Genomic DNA, 14,462 nt, shown 5'->3' on the forward strand with positions numbered 1-14,462 from the left:
TACTATTCCCCATCCCACTTATCCTACTCCAGAATCAACTTCTTTGTTACGGACAAATGGACCCTACAGCATGTAACATCATCCAAAATTGGCACCATAACCTGGTCAGACCACGCTTCAATCAACATAACCCTAGACGACAATCAACATTCTTCAATCCCTCACATCTGGAGACTGAATTCTTCAATATTGAAGAACCCAGATAACCAAAAATACCTGCTAGAAGCTCATAACTTATTTTTTTAATTTAATGCCACACCTGATATCTCTATAACCACATTGTGGCCCGCTTACAAAGCATACATGAGAGGTATCCTCATACAACTAAATTCCCACATCACTAAACAAAGATCCCAACAAATTGACCAACTTCTAACATCCATAAAACTAAAAAAAGAAACCAACAAAAAAAATCCAAACCCCTCCACATCCCTAACCTCAGACAGAAACAAACTCCGAACCCTCCTACTTTACAAATATGACCTCAGCCTACAAAAAACGAAAGCACAATTTTATTCCCTAGGTAACAAGGCAAATTCGCTATTAACGAAACTAATTAAACAATGACGTCTCAAATCCAAAATTTCTTTTATTCAGCACCCACCAACACATACATCGCTCACAAATCTGAAAGACATAGCCAACGCTTTTGCGACCTATTACCAAACACTATATAATATCCAGGATGACCCGGACACAACCCAACCAACAACTATATCCATACAAAAATTCTTAAACACCACAAATCTCCCCCAACTTACGTCATCACAACTCACTTCTATTTCTACCCCAATCTCTCCCACAGAAATAGAAAAAAACATAAAAACTTTACCTCTTAATAAATCACCAGGAAACGATGGCTTTACTAACTAATTTTACAAAACATTTGCCCCTGCTCTTACGTCACTCCTAACCGATCTGTTTAACCATGCCGCTTCTACGGGTGAATTCCCCAACGAAATGCTACAATCCATAATTACAACTATCCCAAAACCCGGCAAAGACCCCCAACTTGTCCAGAACTACAGACCGATCTTACTACTAAAACACAGACATAAAACTCTATGCCAAAATAATAGCTCAAAGACTACTTCCCCACCTTCCTACATTAACCCACCCAGACCAAGTGGGATTTATCCCTGGTCGCCAAGCACCAGACGCAACCAGAAGACTCATATCCCTCCTCCACAAATTAGAAACCACCAAACAACCCTCTCTATTCCTATCCCTGGACACTGAAAAAGCATTCCACCAAATACAATGGCAGTTTATGAAACTAACACTTCAAAAATTCGGTATTACAGACTAGATGCTTTCTGCAATATTCTTCCTCTACTCCAACCCATCAGCTAGAGTATTAATGAACGGCAAACTCTCACATACCTTTCACATTTCCAACGGCACTAGACAAGGTTGCTCCTTATCCCTATAATCTTTACCTTACTTATCGAACCCTTAGGTGTCCGTTTATGACACAGAGAATAGCTGCGATTCAACGGATCTCAGCTATTCTCTGGTCATTCACAGTTTATGACACTCAGGAGATCATGTCAGCCCTTCACTGGAGATCTGTGTTCTCCCTCCAGATTCTCCAGCCCAGAGCTGGAGAATCGGAGGGACCGCAAAATAAGAAGAGATAATTTACCTCTGTTTAGTAAACTGATCTTTTACTGTAATCTTGCGAGATTATAGTAAAATGAGCCATTTTCCAGAGTTTGTAGACCGTTCTCCAGCGTTTGGAGACCGTTCTCCCTTCGTTCAGAGAACTGCTTCATAAACTGCATTCACAGGATAACTGTGTTCTCCGAGAATGCCGGAGAACTGAGCAGCGATCTATTACCGCTGGTCCATAAACGGACACCTTAGCTTCAAAACTCAGAGATGACCCAACATTCACAGGAATCACCCATCTTAACACAGAACACAACATTAGCCTATTTGCAGATGACATCATACTAATGATAACTAACCCATACAAATTGCTCCAAATGATTTGTGCACATCTCCAAAGTTATTTGGAAGTATCATATTACAAATTCAATGAACCCAAATCTTCTATCCTAAATCTCCACACATCTACTAAGATTCAAAAAGTACTAATCAAACAGTTCCCCTTCTCTTGGGAACATCACAGCATCCCCTACCTAGGAATCAAACTCACCACTATGACAGATCAGCTTTACGCCTCAAACCACAAATTATTACTCAAATCCATCCCACAAGAACTTAATAATCTTCGCACATCAACACTATCAAAACTGGGAAGAGTAGCAACCCTGAAAATGTACATACTACCCAAAATCGTTTATATATTCCGCACACTCCACATTCCCATCCTCAATACATTTTTCTCCAAATTACAAGCGATACTTGCCAAATTCCTCTGGAATTCAAAAAAACCCAGATGTACCACAAATCTATTAATACGCCCAACATCCAGAGGAGGAGCAGGTCTCCCACATTTAAAATCATACTAAAATGCCACTCTTCTAGACCAACTTTATTTTTGGTGGCACCCAACTAAAGAAAAATCATGGTCCACCATGGAAACACTCTCACATCTCCCACTTACACCACGTAACATACTGTTATTACCACAAACACCTCAGTCCAAAATTCTACTCAAACACCCATGCATTCAAGCCTCCTTACAAGCTTGGTATGACCTCCTAACCTCTAACTTGATAGATACCAAGCATGTACCCCAATCACTACACCACACCTCATTATTCCTTCCTTAAACCTGCTAAAGTGGGAAAACCGAGGCATATCTCTTATACAAGACCTCTATACAACTCACAACTTAGACTCCTTTTCGACCCTTCAGAAGAAATTTAATCTCCCCGACAATGAGCATTTCACCTACCTGAGAATATCTCACTCGCTGCAAAAGGTAAACGTTCCACATCTTTTGAAAATTCCTACCACTGCGTATCAATTCCTTAACAAAATACAATACCCGAGAAAAGGGATTTCAGCTTTCTACACATTCATAACCAGCTCACAATTCACCCTACAAACTACCTCTCTATCCAACTGGGAGAAACTTCTCTCACAGTCAATACTACTGCACACATGGGAAAAAACCTTTAACATCACCCATAAAGCATCCCGATGTAGCTCCCACTGGGAATCGTACATGAAAATCTTGCACCAATGGTACCTAACACCCATTAAACTCTCTTTATACTACCCTCAATGCTGGAGACAATGCGGAGAAACAGGATCAACTCTCCATATACTTTGGACATGTAAATCTCTCAGATCTTATTGGAACAGCGTTTTCCAATTGATCTCAACAATAACTGAAACCCCAGTAACACCAAACTCTGCTCTTGCACTCCTCCACATTGGAATTGACAAATTCCCTAGAGACTCTCGTACTATTATTATCCACACATTAGCAGCTGCTAAGATCAACCTTACTAAATTATGGAACTCTCCCAAAATTCCCTCTCTCTCTTCATTTGTAACAGATCTTAATTTCCAATGTGATATGGAAAGAAGATCAGTCCTCAACAATTCCTCCTACCACAAGTTCAAACACCAAAGGTCTCGATGGCTACAGAACCCAAACTGTTCCGTAAAATGCTGATAAATTAAGTATATAGTACTAAGACCCTTTACCCTTGACTGGTACTTTCGCCACCCTCCCCCCATCCTTTCCCTCCCCGCCTTACCCTCCTATCCTGGTTCCTTACCCCCTTTATATAACATGCACACCCATATACAGTTCACACCAAACCGAGCATACCTCTCAAGTCAAATCGACTCACGTGTATAATGTCCCCAGCCAAATGGTGGGGAATTTATTTCACACAAAATGTATTGCTGTACTTGACCGTGAACCGTATTATCGTACCATGTTTTATTATCGTACCGTTTTATACTGAAATCTTTCAATAAAAATATTGAAACATAAAAAAAAAAACAGCTCAAGAAAAAGATACATAGGTGAGAAACAGTAGTATTAGATACAAGCATAACAAAGATGAATGCACGTACATGAATGAGGCAGTCACTAAAAAATACAAAACAACCAAGCTGTGAACAGAGATTCGAAGCACATCTAACCATGATAGACCATCAGTCAGACAATAAATGCAGATACGTTTTCCAACCATTCCATTTTCTGTTGAACAAGTGCATCCTATCTAGCAGTGTATAGGGGATATGTTCCATAAGCATAACCATGTCAACTCTCTGCAAAACAGAGGCCAAAGGAACAGTCGGTGACTTCCAGTGAAGGGCAATTGCCCATAAGGATGAGACTCAAATCCTGTGGATTAGCCTCATCTCGATGACAGGAACACCCGAAATAGGAGCTCCCAATAAACAAATTTGTATAGACATAGTTATTGGAGTATCCACCAGTGCAGAGATCAAGGAGAGACTAGGACAAGCCCAAAACACATGCACAAGGGTTCCAGCGAGGCCACAACCCCTGAAGCAGAGGTGTGATGTCCTTGGGAACATGACATGTAGTCTAGAGGGGGTAAAATACCAGCGAGTGAAAACTTTAAGGGCCGTCTCACAGACTCTGAGAGATCTAGACCCCCTCCATTTATTATCCACCATGGAATCCCAGTCCTCATCAAAAAAAGTAATACCGCAATCTGCCTCCCATTTCTGTCTATACAGGGGGGGAGTAGGGAAAGTGGCTACCAAAAAGGAGCGATATAATCTGAGATGAGACCCCTACATCTGGGAGAGTCACAGCTGATACGTTCAAAAAAATGTGATAGGGGATGAAGGTGTCAAACCAAAGTAAGAGTTAAAAAAGTGTCTTGTCTGTCGCTATCGGTAATGCTCAGGAAGCAGGATATCAAAAAGCCTATGTAATGTATCAAAGGAGATATAAGTTCCGCCTCTCTGAAAATCAGCTAGTTTAATTAGGGCTCGATCATACCACCAGCGATAAGTTTGCGGAGATGAAACACCTTGACAGAATTCGGGTCACCGAAAAACCACAAACCAGAGAGATAAGACCCAATTTAGATTTATAGCAGGACCAGAGAGTCAATGAATGACCAACAATCAAATTATAAGTCAACGAGGGAGAGCGAATGTTTGTCCATAATAAACCCAGTAAATTGAATGGGTGTATTGATTAAGATTCAAATCTGAGCCAGGGTATCTGGGAATTAATAGTCGACCGCTGAACTAGTTGAGAAAATCAAGCTGCTAGGTAATAAAGCCAAAAATTAGAGAGACATAAACCCCTTGCTCATTGCCATCTATAGAGCACAGACGATGTATAACGTGGACGTCGATTTCGCCAGATGACATTGGACATTGACAGGGCCTGGCGGGTGCTGTGTTGTTTTAAGGACGCTTTATGGTGCGCCAGGAAGTGCCTCATCCACCAGCGGGAGAGGATGTCCATTGAGGACTGCCGCAGACTGATCCTCAGACTGCTCAGGGACTATACCTTGATGGACTTTAAGGAGGAAGAGGACGTCTGAAGATCTCCCCTTCCCCCTACTCTCCCTTGCGTGTCTTTGCCCCTTCAATAAAGCTTCGGGCCTGTGACCCCTTCCCCCCCCCCCACACACACACCCGATGCTTATTGTAAATTGTAATAGTCGTAACATGCATGATTTTGTGATTTTGTAATTACGGGAAATGTTTTCCAAGCATGCTATGGTCTCAGGGTAAGCGGCGTTATGAATGACGTGATGGTCTGGGGATTCGTTCGCCACGCACACCACGTCAGGCATCATAACGCTGAGTGAATGTATTTATTGAATGTATTTATTGTATGCCTGGAACTATATTGCAATGTGGTGTATTATGCGCTGCGTCGCAGTATAGGGTGAGATGTACCCCGATTACGAGTATCGTGTTTTTTTATACTTCTGTAAATAAAGTATATTTTTCAATCAAAAAAACCATAGATGCGACGTGGTGCCGCACTTCTGGTGGAGTGCCATCTTGCTACACCAGGTTTACACAGTACACCCATACTGAGTGGTGTGACAAGCCTTGTTTGATCTGCGCTCAGTGAGTGCAATATTTGGCAATTTGACATGCTTTTAACATATTAAATAGTGTTGCACTATGGGAGATTTGTCTTTTTGTCCTTGCATGGCTGTAATGCGATACTCATTTATTGGCCTGCACTGCGTTTATCCCTGAATGGAAGAGTGATTTATATTGGAAAGAAGTTACCAGTGAGGTTCAGTGGAATCAGAGCGACCTGGAGAGTTGGTACCTGTAGGATCCAGAGTGATCCAAAAGGCATGTTGACCCTTTTGGGTCACAGCAAGGAGGTGAGGGGTCATGCCTGCCATCTAAGGATATATGCTCACCATCTGCACCAGTACTATAGCACGTGGTTTGAATATATAGGCACACTTGGCAGTCATTGCCATCTTTGCTATTCTTGGCAATTTATTGGACACTTTTTATTGTTTTATGCGTTCATGAAATTTATGTTTATATATTGTGTTTAACATTATTCACTAGTCACTTTATTTGGTTTATATCCCAATTCTGAGATACACTTTATATATCATTCACTTTATTTGTGATCATATGCCTTATTTTGGGATCCACTGTATATAGCACCTAGTTTTTTGGGGTTTGGTCCCAAGTGGGACTGGGTATTGTCGCTGTATGAGGGTCGGGGCATAGGACCAGCTTCATCATATGCACTTTGTGTACTGTTAATATCACAGTTTTAGACACTGTTTTTCTAGGTCTAGAAAGATCTATCACTTATATATTTATATTCATTAATTTATGTGATTTATGTTTTTATCTTATTATTGTGGAGTTTGCACATTTAGTTATCAGAGTTACACCATTATTATATTTTATCATTTCTTACAATATAGGCGTTTGGGGTCGAAGATTATTTTGCTACATGAGACCCATTTCACTGCAGCTAATCACTCCACTTTTTTCCACAGGTCATATAAGCAGGGGTTTTACACTGTACATTCCACCAAGAGCAGAGGAGTGGTGATTTACCTACATAACTCATTTCCCTTTGATGTTCAGCAGGTCTATCATGACCCTGAGAGCAAGTTTCTTATTATTAAGGTCACTCCCTATTCGTGGCGCCTGAATGACTCTATGCTTACAGATGCTGACCATAGCCATGAGGTAGCCACCTAAATTCAGATTTCTATGGCGGCAACCAGGAATAGGGAAATGCATCCAACAGCTCGCAAGAGAATTGGAGGTACATTATAGAGCTCATGTGGGTAACCTGTCCCTTTTGAACAGGGATATAATATCTCAAAAAATTTTAGAATTGAACACCCTGCTGTCCCAGAAAACTGAAAAAGCTTTGCATTGGTCTAAAGCCTCTTTTTTACTACACACTAACTCAGCGTCAACCATGTTCGCATGGAAACTTAACCTATCAATACGTCCCCCTCACATATATAAGTTACATAATAAACATGATAAAGTTTCCTCCTTGCCCCACAATGTCTTAGCAATGTCTTAGTTTTACTCCTACCTGTTGGCCTCCCCACAGGTGGTCCCCACTCTCCTGGTTACTTTGTGGCTTGACTCTTTACCCCTTCCCTCTCTTATGCCTTCTCAGATTTATTATTATTATACAGGACATATATAGCGCCGACAGTTTGCTCAGCGCTTTACATTATGGAGGGAGACAGTACAGTAACAATACAGTTCAATACAAGAGGGATTAGAGGGCCCTGCTCCATGGAGCTTACAATCTAGGAGGGAGGGGATAGTGGTACAAGAGGTAATTAGCCATGGGGGATGGAGTGGTTGGGGGAGTAGGGGATTCCAGTAGTTAGCCGGGGTTGGGGTAGGCTTCTCTGAAGAGATGCGTTTTCAGAGTGCGCCTAAAAGTGAGCAGAGTAGGTGACAGCCTGATAGTTTGGGGTAGGGAGTTCCAGAGGATGGGCAAAGCCCGTGAGAAATCCTGGAGACGAGCATGGGAGGAGGAGACAAGGGAGCAAGAGAGTAGAAGGACTTGCGAGGAGCGGAGAGTACAGTTTGGGTGGTATTTAGAGGCAAGGTCGGTGATGTAGTCAGGGGAAGTGTTATGAACGGCTTTATATGTCAGTGTTAGTGTTTGAATTTTATCCACTGGGCAATTGGAAGCCAGTGGAGGGATTGGCAGAGAGGGGTGGCAGATACAGAGTGGTTAGTAAGGTGAATGAGTCTGGCAGCAGCATTCATGATGGACTGGAGTGGGGATAGCCTGCGATGAGGTAGGCCAGTGAGGAGGGAGTTACAGTAGTCAAGGCATGATATAATAAGGAAGTGGATGAGTTGCTTAGTGGTTTTCGAAGTTAGTAATGGGCGTATCTTGGAGATGTTGCGGAGGTGAAGTCTACATGAGTTTGTCAATAATTGGACCTGGGACTGAAAGGACAGATTGGAGTCTAGGATTACACCTAGTACCCTGGCGTGAGGGGTGGGACTGATGGTAGTGTTGTTGATCTTGATCAGAAGTCGGGGGGGGGGGGCATGGGCTGGGGGGAATACTAGAAGCTCATTTTTGGAAAGGTTGAGTTTGAGGAAGTGGAGTGACATCCAGTCCGATATGTCACTTAATAGGCTGGTGATGCGATTGGAGACTGAGGGGGTGAGGTGAGGGGTAGAGAGATAGATTTGTGTGTCGTCGGGATAGAGATGGTAGTTGTAGCCGTGGGAGTTTATCAATTGGCCAAGGGAGGAGGTGTAGATGGAGAACAGGAGGGGTCTGAGGACAGAGCCTTGGGGACCCCGACAGAGAGAGGGAGTGAAGGGGAGGTGGCAGCATTATAGGTAACACTGAAGATTTCATCTCTTAATGCCCCTTGCACCTTAGGGGAAATAACACGCGTTATCGTCTCTCTGAAAAATTCTATAGCACCAGGCCCCGATGGGTTCTCGGCCAGTTATTATAGCATTTTGCCCCTTTGTTGGCCCCTTCCCTAGCATCTATGTTTAATGAGGTTTTACAAGGAGGCAGTTTTCCTGACGAGATGCTCTTGGCTAACATATCTCTGATACCCATACCTTTTAAAAGATTACCTCCTACCACAAAACTACAGACCCATCTCAGTTATGAACAACGACTTAAAAATATTCAGCTGTATCTTGGCAGATAGACTAGCCTCAATTATCTCCTCTTTGGTCTCATCTGACCAATCAGGATTTATCCCTGATAGGCTTATCACTGATAACATTTGCCTTACAATGAACGTAATTTAAGATGCTAACTTGCACTCAAAAGAAGTGTTGTTGATTAGCTTAGATATTAACAAGGCCTTTGATAGTGTCCTCTGGCCCTATCTGTTTACACTGTTGCAGAGATTTGGCTTTAGTGACAAATTTCTATCGGGGGTATGTGCTCTATATAATTCCCCCCAGACAAGGATTAGACTTCCCGGCTGCAACTCAGACTTTTTTACCTTAGGCAGAGGCACCCAACAGGGGTGCCCGCTCTCGCTCTAAGGTCACATCCTGATGTTTCAGGATACCCATTTTTGGTCTCACAATTTAAGTTATGTATGTATGCTGATGATGTTATGCTCTTTCTTACTAACCTATTAGTTTAATTACCGAATTTATGCACGCTGTTGAACAATTTTACATCCATATCAGGTCTCACGGTGAACTTCACCAAATCTGCGGTTATGCCTATCAATGTATTTGAATCCTTGGGTGAGTCCCTACGTAGCTCATTCCCATTTCGCTGGGCCACGGACAAGATCCAATACTTCGGTATTTATCTTACACCTAGGGATTCTGGGTTATTTGCTGCTAATTACCCGCCATGTGTGTCTCATCTTCATACTTTGCCTCAAGTTTGCACACAAACCTGGTCAAGAACTACAGGAAACGTTTGACCTTTGTAATTGCAAACAAAGGCTTCTGTACCAAATATTAACACTGATTTTTTCAGGTGTTCAAATACTTATGTTCAGCAGTGCAGGACAAATAAATTCTTTAAAAATCATACAATGTGATTTCCTGAATTTTTTTTTTAATTCTGTCTCTCAGGGTGGGAATGTACCTACAATGTGAATTTCAGACCCCTCCATGATTTCTAAGTGGGAGAACTTGCAAAATCGCAGTGTGTTCAAATACTTCTGTTCCTCACTGTATGCAGTGGGAAGGGCAGGGGGTGAAGCCAAACCGGCCAGATCAAAGAGTCCAATCACATAAAACTGGAATCATATGGACACCCATGTAGTGCCTTCTAGCATCCACATTGAAAATGAACCACAAAAAATACATAGTAATAATCTACAGAATCCGAATAACAATATCCAAAAGATGTCAATATACCTTGCTCCAGTGTTATACCCTTATTAATATGAATGCTAATCCTAAACAGTTAATACATAAAATATGCCATATGTGTGTAACAATATCTCACCCTCTACACCCAAGCACATTAATCCCCTAAAATGGGACAGGGTGTAGTAAGATGTGTGTAGAGCACCTACAGTGCTTCCTATCGAGGAAATACTCTAAAAGGTACATATTTGAAAGATGACAAATTAACATATTTGCTTCTACATGCTAACTATAACAATATTAACACATCTGTTTGTATACATTGACAATTTTTCGGCAGTAATACATTATATCAAAATAAGCAAAAATACTCAAAAATATTATGAAACACATTGAAGCAAAACCTACACAGAGGTGGCACAAGACTTGTAGACTTCTATGGTACTGAAAAATTCATGGTATGCCGAAGATTACATAACCTCAACTGCGGAAAGGTTTTCATTTGAGCCATAAATCTATCTAAGATGAAATTTCTAGCAGGTAGGTTGTAATCCTAAGTGATCATGCATTATTCTGAATTATGATAAAGGCAAGAACCAGAACAGAGTTGTATATGATTGATTAACCACTTAAATATCGGGCACTGTTACCCCCTTCCTGCCCAAGCCAATTTTCAGCTTTTAGTGCACTCACAGTTTGAATGACAATTCAACATTGTACTCAAACTAAATTGTTATCATTTTGTTCACACAACTAGAGATGTATTTTGTTGGTATTTAATCACCACTGGGTTTTTTTTATCATTTGTTAAATAAAGGAAAAAAAGAACAAAAGTTTTTAAAATGTTTTTCTTCATTTATGTTATAAAATTTGACAAATAATTGTTCTTCAAAACTTTAGGCCAACATGTATACTGCTACATTTCTTTGGTGAAAAAAACATATTAGTGTATATCATTTAGTCCAAAAAACTATGGTATATATCTGAAAATCTATCAATCCAGATGTATTGACAGCCTATCTCATTTCTTGAGGCCCACCCTTGGAAACAAAAGAAATGTTAATGAGTAACTCACACCTAAGCTAATTTTAACACATATTGCTGTCTTAATTCTACTCTCTTTATTTCTCTGAAAAAGTATGAAATAGTTAATAATTTACCACTTTCAGTGCATTCTGGGCATTTGGGAGGTTCTCCTGTGCTTATCTTTAAAAACGCTTTTAAACACAAAACGCACATAAATGCGCATAAACGCACATAAACTTGTTATGCAAACGTAGCTAAACAGACCTTTTTAACCTACATTTCCCAGCTGTCAGTTTCCATCGTTCAGAAGTGTCCCGTGTACATGGGGCCTAACGTGATAGTATAAAAAAATATATATATTTTTTATATTGTTATTTTTATTACAGTTTTTTCTTTTTTTTATGATTTTTTTTAATAAAACACTGACCAGAGTATTATAATGTTACCATAGTAATGTTATACTACTCTGGGAAAGTGATCAATATTTTTTTTTTTTTACACATTATGATTGCTTTTAGCAGTGAATTTGACTGCTTTAGGCAAGTATTTAACTGAATGAAATAGATTAATTCTGTGGTTTTTGTTGTGATTAGCTGTGATTGGCCACAGCTAATCACATGACACAGATGGGCTGTAATTTACCTAGTCTGTACCATGTGATCACTGTGACCAATCACAGCAAGCAACACAATTATATGAAAGGAAGCCATCCATTGTTCACAATTGTCATGTGACCTGCTGTGGGCCGGTACATAGATCGGTCATTGGCTCTGTCCGATGGAAACAGCCAGTAACAGATCTTGCTGCACCACGGCCCTTTCTTGTACTTTAAAATTCCCTTATTCTTTTTCTTTTATACATTTCCTTTTTATTGAAGGAAAGAAGGGAAATTCCATTTTTCCCGCTGCCCATTTATTAACAAAACAGTTATTTTTTCACGGCTGAGCGGGCAGTAGCAAACATTGGCTGTCCATCCAATCACTCACTTTTTAAGATATCTGAAGTGGACTGAAGGAATTGGGGCTAAGCAGCTCTAGGTACATTAGCCAGGAGTTTGGCATGACCAGCTTATATGTAGCATGCATACATTAACCAGTTGGCACCGGCTGTATTTATACACACAGCTGCTCAGCGGGTGGCCTTAATGTCGAGTGGCCGCATAAATGTAGCTCTGTATAAACCATTTCCCTGCACACTCCCAGCATGATAGTTGGCAGGGATTGGTAAGCTCCCCATGCATGCTTGCTATCGGGAGCTTTCCGATCATGTGTCCACTGTGACAGCCAATCACAGCGGTCACATGACCCAAATGCAAACCTCCGCCTCGCAGTACCTAGAAACTCTTAAAGGGATGGGAGGTATCAGTTCGAAATGGTTAAAAGTTCTGATTGTCTGTTGCTGTAAGAGATACTAATATGTTTTCCTTTCAATTGTGCTTCATCATAATAAGGCTGTTTTTCACCCATTCACCAACTGCCAACACAAATTTTCCATGAAAAGCTTACAGTAAAGAAAATCCATGGATCAGACAGTGTTTACCTTTACAGAGCCAGGTGTATACTATGCCATGTGTATACTATGCCATGTGTATCCCTTTCCTGGCTTGCAGAATTTACACCCATTTGCATGACAATCATTCTTCCAAAGCTCTAATTAACTGAATTAACAGGGGTGCTGGCAATGATTCTAAAGGAAGCTATTTTTGGCAAGCATGAAACTCCTGACAATGGCTCCAGACCTAGGAGATCCTGTGTGTTTGATTTCTTTGCAATTGGCAGAAGCAGCTCAAATCTAATATACATGTGCCTGGAATGAATACTGTGATGATGAAAAGTGTGAGAGAGACAGAAATTATGTGCAGTACATAAATCACAAGGCAAATAAAAAGCAGACAAGACAGACTGATTGATTGCTAATATTCAGCAAATCAATGCAATGGAAAATATGCATTATGATGTTCCGATTTTGATGTTAATTGGCTTTATGGATGTTCTATTGCATGCAATCACTTGATGGAAGTTAATATTTACAGGGCATATGCTCCTATCTTTTCCCAAGTTTATATGGGCTATGGATAAAATGCAACGAGTTCCAGAATTTATGTATGAGAATACTCTGTAATGTGCTCCCAGATCTCTCATTTTTATTCAGTATTTTAATTCAAAGCACCACCTATTTTAAACATAAAATATGTGTAGTAAATGTAAATCTATATGGTGTTCTTGCTAATGCTGAAAGAAAATGAATCTCCCAATTTTAAAACTGTGATTTCAATTTAGAGATCTGTGATTTCACACTTGTCTGTGCAGGTGTAACACTGATAGATCAGTAAAGATTAGTCATTTTGTTTTGACTAGGGCCACACCAGTTCAGCCAAGTCAGTATTCATCATCTCTAAATGCTCATTTGGAGCCCATTCACACTGTTGTGTTGTAATGATGCAAAACATCAAGACGCCAAAGTGTGAATTGATCCTAAAATGATTTGCACTAAATTCCCTCACAGTTAACATTTAGTGAGCTCTCCCCAACTGGCTTGAAAGCCCTTTGGTTGGGGGTCGCACTGGAACTGGGGATCTTTTTAGGTCCAGAACTGTAGGTTTTACTACCAAAACAGGAAAATATGTAAGGGACTTTAGATTTGCACCCCAGAAATTATTCATTAAACATAAAACAATATGCATAGCTAAAATATGCGCATCTGTTATATACACATCAAAAAAATCCAGCAGACATAGACTAAAAAAGGTATTTTTTCAATTACAGAGGATACATTTTTCTTGAAAGCTTAGAACACCCCAAAAAAGTGTATCACATTCAGTCTACGTGTTTCACAGTTGTTCTTTTTCTTCAGGACTGAGGATGTGATGTCACATAAACCCTGTCAATAGACTAAGAATGCACAGTGAAATGACAAGCTATCCAAAACATAACCTAAAGAACAAAACATACAGTTGCAAGAAAAAGTATGTGAACCCCTTGGGATTACGTGGAGTTTTGCATGAATTGGGCATAAAATGTGCTACGAACGTCATCTAAGTCACAACAATAGAAGAACACAGTCTGCTGAACATAATACTACACAAACATTAGATGTTGCCATGTTTAATTGCACATAACATGTAAACATTGACAGTGCAGGGAGGAAAAAGTATTTGAACCTTTGGACTTAATAACTGGTTGACCCTCCTTTGGCAGCAATAACCTCAACCAAACGTT

The sequence above is a fragment of the Staurois parvus genome, unplaced genomic scaffold (assembly GCF_062004578.1).
Source record: "Staurois parvus isolate SC_StPar_1 unplaced genomic scaffold, SC_StPar_1.0 ptg000402l, whole genome shotgun sequence".
NCBI classification, from domain to species: domain Eukaryota; kingdom Metazoa; phylum Chordata; class Amphibia; order Anura; family Ranidae; genus Staurois; species Staurois parvus.